Genomic DNA, 13,328 nt, shown 5'->3' with positions numbered 1-13,328 from the left:
CCAACTTCACTGAATCTCAGTGGCTGCCCTAAGCAGGCTGCAGCCTGGACAGGTGGGACTGGCAACCAGAGTGATGGGAGCTGCTCCGGGGGCACTCCTGATCAGCAAGGGGACGGGGAGGGGAGCTCCCAGGAGACAAAGGAGACAGGGTGCTGGAGAACATTGCAGTGGGAGATGGCTATAAAAACATCGAGGAGCAGAGTCATGCAGTAGGGAGAAATCAGAAAAAGCAGGCACTGCTTAATGCCCAGTTTTTCACTGGCAATTACTGTCACTGCTACCCTGCTACTGCTACCTTTGCTACATGGCAGTGGCAGAGCTTTTTGTCTCCTGCCCGCTTTCTTTCCACCCATTGCCCGTGCCTGTACATGCTGCCACCAAGAGCAGCATGGCTGGAAGACAAGGGTTGTCCACTCCATCAAGGGAATGAACCTCACATTCCAATAGCAACTGTATGGCTGTTTTTGTCAGGGAAACTGGGAGCAATGGGACCAGAGCTGGCCAAAGGTGACCCAGAGCAGTCTATGGATCTTTGCTTAGACAAAACAAAGTATAACACTACAGAGAAGATTGTCCACAGTCGCTAAAGATGCAATTAGCTTGGATATCTGCCTGACAGCTGACTTTGGCAGTTGGCTCACTTTTAGTGAGATTCCCTGTCTATAGCACATGAAAGGCTGCATGGCACCTGCTGCAGGATTGCTTTTTATGCCTTCTGCCAGTGGAAAGGGAAGCATAGTGTACTCTTACTTATGTCACTTTGCCTTCCATCTTCTGTTTCTTCATTCTTTTCTTTGCTGCTGATGTTCTTATTCTTTAGCTGAGGAAAGGGTGAGACAAAGTGAATGTCAAGGTTCGTGCAGATTCAGCGAACTGTCCTTAATGGCTTCAGACTGTGTGAAAATGCTGCTACTCAAGGGAAATTCTGGACAGGAATGGCTCATGGCCTTCTTCCTTGTGACTCAGTCTCCTGGGGCTGCACAAAACTGTATCAGAAATCATACAGTGCTTTTAGCTGGTTGCAGACTCTAATGCTAACCATCCTGCACCATATAATCATGCAATGTGAGGAAAGCACAATGTTTGTCATGTTTAAGAAAAACACAGTTTAAATTAGAACTTGAGCCTGCTGAAACAAATGTCTTCTATGAAAATGGACTTCGGATCCCAAAGCAGTTATGCCACATAGTGAGCTAGAGAAACACAAATACAATGAAGGATATGACTCTAGGTAAAAGATTCAGTTTGTATAAATATTATTCTCACACGTGAATGATACAAGCTTATCACATTGATAGGATTTGGTGCATATAGTCTCTGCAAATAACTGCATATTCTTTGCAAATTTGGAAATCAGCTGAAAATTGAGACTTTAGCAAATTCTTCATACCTATGTACTAAAAAATCTCTGTTGCCCTATGTAATGCAGTGAGGAAACTCAGACAGAACACTGATCTTTACTGACAGCATTTGTATTTTTTCAGTCATATTTATGTTGGCCCTGTGATTCCACATGATGTGGGGAGATGTTTTTACTAGTACACAGGAAACCCTGAACATGGAATATAATACTTACTAAAATGGATCATGTTCCCAAGGGGGAAACAGTAAAATTACTTGAGATTCATAGAATAAGGAATATCTAAAATTGCCCAATTATTTAAAGTGAGGTATTTTTCTATCAGTATAAGATCTTGCTGAGCTTCTGGAACATGACTCAGAACAGGCATTTTGCCTGCAGTTGACAATATAAATATTTTATATGATCTCACAAACTATTAGAATAATAGAAGCAGTGTTATTTAATCCACTCCTAGCAAAGCAGATGCTTACCAGAATGCATAAAGCACTCAGGGAACTGTTTTTGTTGTAATGGAAATGTGTTGGTAGAATGATTTATCTGTAGTTAGATTCCTCATTATGGAAGTAGATTTGATGATGAGACACAATTCAAGGTTGTGCTGAAAACTCATGGGAAAAAAAAATGTAGTTGATGGAAATGTTGTTCATAAAAGAATGAAAAAAAAAAAAAAAAAAAAAGAGCCTACCTAAAAGGTAAGCAGGTAAAGCAAAAGTCTTTGCTAGGTACATGGTCTGGGTGGGGGCTGAGTGATTCCGTAAGGTGAATTCTTCAGATTGGATACATTCAGACTGACTGCAGTCCTTGGGTCTGTGGTGGGTATTTGAGTGTCGAGGGTGCTAGTGTGGATGGCCTAATCGCTGCTTCCTTAGCATCCATACAGTGGAGGGAGATGACTACTCATTGCCAAGTACCACAATATTGCACAATTAGTAATCAGAATGGAGCTGTTGCTAAAATCCTACAGAAGACATTTGTTTTGATGTCCTTGTCCTCTGAGGTGACTGTGCCTAAATGCGCTAAGCAAAGTGAACAGTAAAAAAAAAATTACTATATCTGCTTTTGCTGTGTGATATACTATCTCAGTCTGCACCATTCTATTTATTTATACTTTGTTTTTCATGCTTGTTGTATCTTTCATTAATGTGTTTGATAACATGGCTTCAGCTGCATAGCAGATTTTTTTTAAACTCTATTGAGGTTATATTCATTTATTTAATATAGATTAAAAAATATGAGCAACTCCTGGATTGATAGACTTGAGCTGGAAATTTATATGTGAAAAACAAATATTATAATACCACTGAGCCAAGCAAAAGAAAGGGAAATTTATTATAAGGGACTGCCCTGGCAGTAGGAATCTGACTCATGTGGGCTACAGGATGAATCATCCCATGTTGCCACAAGGACTGCTGCTACTGCTGAGCACTGTCAGCAAGCACGATAGTCAAACGTGTGTGGCAGGATAGGGAGAAAGGCACATGCAAGGGATTAGGAAAGGGACAAAGAAAGATCAGCTATTTAAAACTGGACATCACAAGCCTGGCCAGTAGGTCATGTTATATATAATGCAGCCAATTCATTGGGTAAATCATTTCATATGCTCCATGAAATGCAATTTGCTTCCATGGCCAAGCATGACAAAGGTTTCACAGAATCACAGTTGGCAAAGAGCTCTTCTAAGGTTGTTAATTCAGAGCCTGTGAGTTTGCTGAGGCATCCTGTCAGAACATTAAATAATCACACTATGTCATGAGGGAATATCTAATTAAGAGTCCAATTTCTCAAGTATCCGAGAACCTGTTACAGTGTTCTGAGATCCCTTAATTCCCACCAACAAAAGTAGCAGCTTAGGGGGTTCCCACCAGGCATTTAATAGGATTGTGCCCTTACTTCATTTGGATGGAGTAAGTCCAGGCCAGTCAGGTGAAGCAACCGTAATCAGACAAGACAACATAATGACAAATAGGGATACATCCCAGCAGGAATCTTATTACTTGAAAATGGTGGAACATCATTTTCTATTTGAAACCCCTCTAGAGAACAGAGATGGATTTAAGGATGTACTCTTAGGGATTAAATTTGTGGCTTTGAAAAGGTCTACCTGTACTCACACATGCAAAATACTGATGAGAGGAATCATGAACTCTTTATCAGCCCCAACTGAACCCTGTTTGAACCCAAGGTCATCAAGGATTTAGACTGCTTTGCAAGGGTAGTCTGCATTATAAAGGCAGATGATGTTGCATCCAGTGCTTTAGAACGTAAAGCTTAAGAAGAATTTGTTCAGGGAAATCTAAGAACCAAAGTTTCCTGAACATTGCTCTTGGTTTGATTCAAGTAATGGAAATTAATTTGAGGTGGGTAGGTGGAAACCTTTCACTGAGATTTTTTCCTTTCTTATGCACCTGCAGCTGTGTAAGAAGAATGCTAGATGCGATCAGAAGAGAATAGATACTGTATTTTGATCTATGATATGTCTTCTAATAAACATAGATGAATGTAGAAGTGTTCTTTTCTGAGTATGAAGTAGCATTACAAAAGGAGTAAATGAGAAAAGATCATACTATTATGCTAAGCACTTTTGGGAGAGTGGAAGGTTAAAATGAATCCCTGTGTTAAGTGAGGGATGATTCATTAGACTACCTGATTTTATTTGATTTGTTGGGAAACCAGAGCTTCTGTGCTATTTCTTGAACAGAATTACAGGCTTCATTTAAAGGGAGAAGCAAAGCACACTCATCATTCTGGAAGAGATCAACGTAAGCATTTTCTATATCATGAATAATGTTTACTGGAAGAAATCAAATTACTGTAACACAGACCATCTGTTTTCTTTGCGTGCAATCATGTAAGTGTTTTAGGACAAGCCATCCTATTTAATCAATTGTAAATCTCTTATGGGAAGGCACTGCTTTCTGTAATAAAATCTATTTTTGTGAAAAATGTGAGAGTTTTAAATACTGGTTTCTTTCGCATAAATATAATTTACAAACTGTTCATAACATAAAGGGTAGGGGTATACAGCAGTAGCTATTATCTGTTAAGAACTTAATAATATGTCTCTTTCAGTAGCCATTTTGTATCCACAATCCATCGGTGTTCAACACTGCTGGGATAACAGCAAAATAAGTAATAACGTTCATTTATAGCTTGGGAAGTTGCTTTCTGCATATAATGTATATAGCATATATTGTTTCTATGTTGTTGCATGTCTACCATGGCATAAGTGATCATGGGGCTTTGTCCATTAACTAAATATGTAAACTTGGAAAGACAGAAGGAAAAAAAAAATGGCAATTTTCTTGAAAACGGCTCTGCAGAGTGACATTAGAAACACACAAAAGTTGTGGTGTAAAAAGAAGACAACAAAGGAGTGTGTTTACTTTCCCTTTAATCCCTGTTAGCAGATGCATAATTGGGCACACCATCTTATATCAGTTTCCTTGATACATATATTGTCCTCAGGTGCACGTAAGTTGTTTTTAAAATCGAAGGAAGCTGAAAGTCTGCATCTTAAGCAAAGTCCTCTGATCTCAAAAGGAGCTGTGAGTGTGCAATGCCAGAAGTTTTGCTGAATTGAATCAAATGGCCCTGAAATAAAAGAATGGAACAAGCACAGTTAGAAATTCCCTAAGAAGGTTGACTGTCCTTCTCAGTGAGGTCAGAAAGGCAGAATTTCATTTGTTCAGACATTTCTAAAGCAATGGTATTTTGTCTGAATAATTAGGCTGCTTACTCAGGCTTCAAGAGTGCATGGTGCCAAATTCTTGCATTTTCCTTGGGTAAATGGTAAGAGGGAGAGAGGGAGAGACAGGTGAAGTATGCACTTGAAAAAACAATGCTGCCTATACTCCAGTGCCATCCCATGGTACAGAGGAATCTCTCCACCCAGGAGAACATCGGGAGAAATGAAAGGCCCCTGTAAGACCTTCTCAGCTTGTTCCCTTCAAGTACATTTATGAAGGCTGGATTCAACAGCAGGTACACTAAACGTATCACAGAATCCTGTTCGGTAAACTGGATCTCTGGAGGCCATCAATAACATCTTAGTCTAAAAAAGGCAAAGTTAAATCTGGTTGGTCAGGACCTTGTTCAGTTGAGTCTGGAATAGCTCCAAGAACAGCGATACATCAGCCTCTCCCAGAGACTGCTTCATCAGTCTTCCTTTTGCTGCCAGCGTTCCCCTGGAAGCATGTCTTGTTCCTTCTTGTCTCTCCCACTTGTTTCAAGTCTGAATGATGTCTGACTTCCCTAATTTCACCCCAAATGGCCAGAACAGTGATGTTATACACTGCTCCCAAGTGCCCTCTTTGTAATCTGTTTGTCCATGCTGTCCCTCTGCACTTCTTGATTTGGTGGTTCATGTGTGATAGGGAGGCAGTCTTTTGCAAGAAACTCACTCATCTGGGTCTCTTTGTTGTCTTGGTTTTTTGAAGACTCATTTCAGCTGGAGCTGTCAAAAAAATCAATGCAAATGATGTTTTGATTTTTCAGATTATCTTCTTACCATGTCCATCTTCACTTTCCAAATCTTTTATGCAAGACATAATAACGTATTCTGAAATATACATAAATATCTTACTTCTGCATTGTTTTGTTTGTTTTTGTCAAGTATTTTTTTCTGGAATTTTTTCTTCCTGGCTAGAACTTTTGAGCAATAACCATGAGTTCTCTAATAGCTTCAGTTAATTATGTACTATGTTTTCCAGTAGCACAGTCTGTTTTACCCATGGAAGGTGTATTGATGTATTTAAAATTGTCAGATAAAATATTGGACTAGTTCTAAGAGCAATACATGCTAATGTTACTGCTTGGAAATTTTCATATTTTTAATATTAAAAAATAATTCAGCAAAATGACTTCATTTCATTTGTGGTAAACAAAAGTGTAAACTGTGAATTGCAGCTGTCATAATTACACTACATTTTGATATAATAGTATTGTTTATTTGAACAGTAATAAAATAATTTGCTCAATAAGCAAGTGCAATAAGTACAATACAGAAGTTCTGACTCCTTTTTAAGTACAGTAAGTAGAGAGTACTGCTGTTTATTTTAAGAATTTCCTGTGTCTGCAGTGCTGAGTACACTGAAATAGGAATCATTGACAAAGTGCCATATAGGAGACTTTATTTATAGTAGCTTTATAATGGTTCTAAAGTGAGACAATAGATTTTGATACTCATGACCTTTAATAGAAAAATCTCTGAAGAGAATTTTGCAATTGTACCTCTAAAGCTGCCCCTGTTACAAGTTCTTTGCATTTTAGGCTTTGTGACGTGATGAAAAATAATTCTTTTAAACTATTCTGCTCTCTTGGATGTTCAGTTGACAATTTGGAAAACTATTCAGGGGATCTCTGAAACTGACAAAGCTAGATAATTTCTACTTTTAATAGCGCTCTTAACTGCAATATATTTGGGATGGTTGCATGTTTGCTTTTCTCCACTTGACCTAGCCATGATAGTGAAGTGGTTCTAGAGGATGCAATTCATCTATATGATTCAACAGCTCTTCCAGTTTTCCACCAGATTCACAAATTTCCTAAAGAAAAAAAGGAGAAGTGTCATAGATTATCATTTTTTAGATCAATTAGTGCTATGTGGCAGAACAGAAGGAAACATAAGTGTTTGGTCACCATTCTGAAATATACTGAGGTCTGGCCAGCTCATCCCAAAAGTGGAAGGATTTGCAGTTCAAAAGACAAAAATAACAAACAAAAAAAAAACCCACACCCCAAAGTAATCTTTAAGGAAGACCTTGTCAAGTGAAAAGCAAGCAGAAAGTGTAGTTTAAAGAAGATAAAGGAAAGAGAACATGCTGAGAATTGTGGTATTGAATGGATATTTCAGACAGGACCATGGCCATTGCCACAAACAGCTGGATAGAAACCTTTAACATAGATGAAAGAAAAACATATTTGAAAAGTGCACAATTACCTAGTAGAACTGATTGCTATGAAATACAGGAAGATTTTGGAAACTCTCCTCACATGTATTCTCCTTCCACAACTGAATAGAGCAGCTTAAATGATTCTGACACTTTCTAAGCAAAGATCCCTGCAGACAGTGTTTTCAGAAACTCTCCTGGTCATTTTATTCCTCTATATTAGCTACTGTTGAAGGCAGGAGGTAGGAACGACTTGAATTATGATATGACTGGAAATGATTGTTCAGATGTCTTCATGCACTTTATTTGGTCTCTGTATCCTCTCTGTCACAGGAAACCATCTTAAACCCAGGGCAAGAAACGTAAAGTCAGTTGGCTGTCCCTTATCTCTAAGGGCACCTGATGCATAAGTGGACTAGAGAAAGGAAAGAAAGAAAACCTCCAAAGACCTACAAATCATCTTCCTGGCAGGGTGAGTAAATGTCCCTGTGTCTCAGTCTTGGATTAGATACACAGCAAGAGATGCTGTTTGAAGAGTTGCCTCAAAAATTTTCTCTCCAGGAGTTTTTGAGAAAAAAAGTTGTAAAAATTTCCCACTGGAGACCTCACATATGTTCAGAAATGGAAGATAGATACCCCCTATATTTTCAGTTTAGGCCTAGAGCATGGATTTAATAGAATAGACAGTTCTGTGTCATGTTTCTTCTTTTGTATGTGTACTGTGAGGGCCCTTTTCAAATTGAGTGGGTGATACAGGAATGTATAACTGCTACTGAATCTGTCCAAACTCCTTGTGATTCAAAAAGAGATCCAAAAGAAAAAAGAAGGTAGGGAAATCTTTTTTCTTTTCTTTTTTTTTTTTTTTTTTTAATAGTTTTTGGTATGCTTGGACTCCTGTATGTATCTAGATATGTGTTCCATGCTTTGCTTAGGCAATTCTTTCTTGCTTATGAAATGAAATGGAAAAATTACCTCATTGAGAAGTCTATACGTGTGATAGCCAAAATCTAATTTTATGATCCCTTTTCTTTCTGTGTTTGCCTATTCCAAAATCTTGTAGAGGTACAGACCTCAGCAGAGTTTGGAGCATTTCCTCCAGTTTATAGCAAGCCATTCCAATGGATTCAAGTGTTCTGTCTACAGATAATTTATGTTTCAACAAGATGATGAAAATCCAAACATATGACCAAAATGGAAGAAACTCCAATTCAAACCTGAAGATTACCTCAGGAGCAATCAAACTATTGGGTTGTGTCTCTGCAAAACACAATAATAAAAATGTTGCATTCCTCCATTAGGAAAGCCAAAAGTCACTCTGAGCATGTACTTCACTGTGTTCAGTATCGCTCATCTTTTCACCCTACACACTGGCAAGGTTCTTGTCTGCTTCTGTTTTCTGTGCCTAAACTGAATGAGTATAATGAACTCATCTTCCCCATAACACAAACCCAGTGAAAACCACGGTTTTTTTTTAAAAGGTAGAGCTGCTGAATTAGAGCCCACCCCATTTAGGAATCTTAAGGCAATTTGCCAGAGCCTGCAACACGATAAAACAAAATGAAGGGTGCTCTAGAGGACAGATATTTTCCTGCCAGAAGCTCTCTGATATGCAGTACAATATCCAGCAGTATAATAGTGCCTTTACAATTGCTACTCAATGATGTGTTTAGTATAATGCTAGGCTGTTTCTCTTAGCATACAAGCAATGTTTTGACTTTGAAGAAAGTTTTCATTTCTGATACTGAGTGTTCTTTGAGGGGGTCTGCATAAACATAAAAGCTGTCTGTACTCTGACATAGTCTCCAGTTCGAAGGGTAATTTTCTTTTTCTTTTTCTTTTTCTTTTTCTTTTTTTTTTTTTGGTTTTTTGTTTGTTTGTTTGTTTATTTTCAGTAAATACAGCTCTAAGAATGCTGACAGATTACGCTGCATAATTTTAGCAGAAATCAAGTTATTCCCTTGCCAATTCTGAACCCAATGGCAACAGAAAAACCAGTCCCGCTCTCTGCTGCTGGACACCAGAATGCATAGGAAAAAGTGTTCAGGGACTGGGGAGTCATTTTTCTCATCTAGCAGCAGTTTCTTACCTCCTTGCGGAAAAAGCAGTAGAGCAGAAACAGCCTGTGGGCATGGGTTCATCAGTACTTCATAAATAACACAGTGTCTTCTTCAGCAATGCAATTACAGTCTGTGGTTTTAATACTGCAGTGTACTTTCTGAATCACCACTTATTTCCCTAGTTCTATTTCATTTTATATAATATCAGTATAGTGGAGATGAGCTTGACATGCATTGACACAATCATGTCATTAAGTGAGGGGCCCTGTGACTGGGAATAATGAGAATATTCAGTAGAGGTGTCAACATAACTGAAGATTAAAGTTAGTATTAATTTTATTCTTAAGACTACATCTGTGTGCATTGCTTTTAAAATCAATGTGTAAAATACAATCGTCTTCGTGCTGAAAACTTATTGAAGCTTCATGAACATTACTGCAGGGAAAATAGCAAGTTGGTAAATGATTAAATGTATAATTAAAGGTTTCACATTTAATCCTGTCACTGCAGTGATTTATGATTTCTATTATTTTGTCTAAATAATGCACTCCTTTTTTTCTTAGTGTTTGTTCTTTTCTTCATTGCTGTTACTGCCTGTAATCTTATGCTAAAGAAATTTATCTCAAGAAGAACATTTCTGTCCTCAGCTGCAAGGTACAGAGTGTTAAATCACAATACAGCAAATGCAATATACTTCCCATTGCAGTTGGTGGGAGAATTGTGAAATATTTCCATTGTTGGGTCAGAAGTGCTTTACGTGTAAGATCAAAGGGAAGGATGTAGTCTCTGTGCTTCTCTGCTGTCATATTTAGGACTGAAACAGGTGTCTTCAGCAGCCAGTCCCAGGAAGGCTCAATAAAGACATGGGGCTGGGACATACAATCTGCCTCTGTAGTGCATGCCAGAATTGGGTGGAAACCTGCAAACGCAGCAAAATCTGCCTTGAAATAGCCCATAACAAAGGCTGAATACAGCCCAGTGCCTACAAGCTACAGTCGGGACCCTTCTCGAGAGGTAGGTCACCACAGTAGGGTCTTTGGAAAGGTCTCAACAGGCTTGGCTGTTGTCATTGCTGCCTGTTGGTTACCTGGGAGCTCATTGCTCGTGCCTTTATGTGGGAAGGGGAGCACAAATCCAGGGAGTCTGTTCTGGCCTCAGCCTGAGGAGGGTCAAATTCAGACCCCTGAGAAGGATGCTGTAGTCTTTGGGCTATGGACACTTCTGTTGAAGGTGGGCTGATAAGGATGCAGGGTTCAGGGGGGCAGTGAGACTTCACAGAATGGAGCTTGCTGCCAGTGATCTGCTCTGAAGTGGGGTACGTGCCCTGTAGCCTCACACCTGTTGCAAGCCCTGTTTAACATAGTGCTGGCCCAGAAACCCAGGGCTCCTTCCTTACTCATCAAGCTGCCCAGACATAGTCTGTGCTCCTCTCATGAGGCTTTCAGCCAACTGTGTGCTATTTACAGCTTTTCACTCTGGAACTGCTGCAGTAAGACTGATGGGCCATTCTCCACTCCCATTTTCTAGTATAGCCTGTCATTCTGCTGGGAAGTGGGTGTCCGTGCCAACTCAGGCTGAGGAGATCCCTCACACACCTAACCCTTGTTAGGTGCAAGAGGAGCAGATCTGATTCTTTGGGGCTTAGATGTTGTGTCAGGATTACAGTGATATTTGTGGGACTTCACAGACAAAGAATTAGTAAGAGAAAATCTTCAGCATCTATGGAATGTAAGTTTCTTGTTAATAGTTTTCATATTCAGACAAGTAATTTTTTATCTGGTTTAGATTTCCCTTCTTAATGAAGAACCCACTAAAAGAAATACAATTACTTCTCCTACCAATATACTGTACTAAGATTCTCCCCTTAGAGTTTTTCACACAAGAATTGCTATTCTTTTCCAGAATATTGAAGCATGAAATAGTTTGGGTTTTATTTCTGGTTTGTAGTTTGAATTCACTCATGTTAACTTCATCGAATACTGTTACCCTGATTGGGGAAAAAAAAAAAAAAAAAGAAGTTGCCTTGCTGTAACCTTCTTATGGCTTATAGATATACTGAATGACAGTTTTTAATACAGTTTGGTTATGCTCTGTTGAAGGTGTTGTGATTTACATTCTCCATACCACTGGACAATATTATTGTGTTCCTTCCTATTCATTGTCCCTTAGAAAATATTCTGCAACCCTTACAGGAGAAACTTCAGAGAAGAAGAGACCTCTAGAGATTATAACGGGGGGAAAAAAGAGAATAAAAGAGTTGTTTTGAGAAATGCTCATCAAGAAAAGGACATATATTTTGTCTTTTTGCAGTATGTTATTTGGCCAAGTTTTTCATTTCAAATATTTTTCATCTTACGCGTTGTTTTTTTTTATTATTATTATTATTTTTGTTTGGTTGGTTGTTTTTTCCTGCCACATTATTTTAAGATAGGTAACCAGCAAGATCATGGTGTTCTGGAACATTATAAAAAGTGCTAACTTCAATATTGCCTTTCTTAATATCATTGTTTGGGGATGAGGCTCTGCATCTTGAGAAATGTGTGCTTGTTTTAGCGAGGGAGCTTATTCAAAATGAAGTGTTGTGTTTTTCTTCCTTATGCAATAATAACTAGTTGAAAATCTAGCAGTCCGGATAAGAAGTTCCTCTTTCTCTATTCAATCACCAGAACTCTAATCGGTAGCCTGGCCTTTTCCCTGTCATTGGTCTCCCCATTTGGATCAAAGGGTCCCTCAATGCTTCCTAACAGCTTCACTCAGATCTGGCTGTTCTAAGTATTGGTTGCTCATTACCACTCCTTCAGAAAAATAGTTAAACATGCAAAACTAGTCCAGTCCTACAGCAGTATTGTGTTGTACTTTTTTTATGTACCTCCTGTATGTTAAAGTTTCTGTGTAATTCATTTTCTCTGCTAGGAATACACAAAGTAAGTGTAACATCAGCTGCCCTTTAAGATTGGTTGGCTGTATTTCTAATCCCGCATTGAGAACTGCAGGTGTAGGTAACATCGCAGTGTGGCAGTGGCCCCAGTAATTTAAGTGGGCTTCCTTCTGTGAGTCAGAGTTTAAAGAGTGCAGTATTTATCTTCAGTATAAGAAGCTTCAAAAAGAATATTGCAGTGTCCTGCCATCCATAGTATTTAGCCTTGTATGTGCTTAGGAATTAATAATTTGCATTTTGGAACTGTCATCTACAGGCTTATTTTGACAACATTTCTATTTTATTTTGGTTTGTTGTTTTGTTGGTTGTTTTTTTTTTTGCTTTTTCTGAGCCACAGAAACTGAGCGTGTTAATTCTTTTAAGCTTGAAAATTACTGCCTTTTGGAGTTTATGATCAAAAGCATTAGCAAGACACTTGGGTCAATCTCTTTGTTGGAATGAAATGGCACGGGTTATTTGAAGTCAGTTTGTTGAACTAATCCAATAAACAGCAGAGAGGAACTTGGCGCCTTGTCCAGTGGACCATAGTGGCATTTTTATTTACATAATGGGCATATGAAAAAGTACAAGTTTGTACACAGACTATTATTTCAATCACACTCCTGGCTCAGTATTGGTTGGATTCTCTGTGTGCCACAATATTATATATATAATACTTAAATTTATGAGGTAGAATAGGCATTTTCAAAGGCTAGGAAGCCACGTACAAAGTTTGAGAACTGTATCATAGGATACAACAATTAGATCTGAGATCCCTGGGATTGCAAATTCAAAACAAAACCTCTGCTGCTCAGAACAGAGTCCTGTTGAGATGGTCCTCTTCATATATCCCATAGTGCATCTTTTTGTCTTTTTAGCACACAGCTCTCATGCAACATTATGGCTATTTCTTCAGAAAGCATGGGCTAGAAATGTCTTCTGAATTGCAGGGAAGAGTTTTTGCCCCAAGGGAAATGGTTTTTGCTTTCTAAAATATATACATTCTGTTTTACATTGCTGAGTAGTGGTGGCAAGCAGCTAGGAAAGAAAAATTGATTGGAAGAGGTTATGCAGAGAATATTTAGTGCTATGATGGGAATATA

The 13,328-nt window shown here is 38.5% G+C and overlaps 1 protein-coding gene across 1 annotated transcript in view; it reads left to right on the top strand.

The window, feature by feature from the left end:
- Positions 1-13,328, top strand: part of LOC107309443 (poly(rC)-binding protein 3-like) — a 456,594-nt gene that overhangs the window by 91,556 nt on the left and 351,710 nt on the right. Inside the window, exon 2 of the mRNA XM_032442437.1 lies at positions 7,585-7,723. The gene's annotated coding sequence lies outside the window, so the exon portion shown is untranslated. The remainder of the gene's footprint in view (positions 1-7,584; positions 7,724-13,328) is intronic.

The sequence above is a fragment of the Coturnix japonica genome, chromosome 2 (genome assembly GCF_001577835.2).
Source record: "Coturnix japonica isolate 7356 chromosome 2, Coturnix japonica 2.1, whole genome shotgun sequence".
In the NCBI taxonomy this organism is placed as follows: domain Eukaryota; kingdom Metazoa; phylum Chordata; class Aves; order Galliformes; family Phasianidae; genus Coturnix; species Coturnix japonica.
The sequence above is the reverse complement of the archived record's forward strand: the minus strand, read 5'-3'. Positions and strand labels throughout refer to the sequence as shown.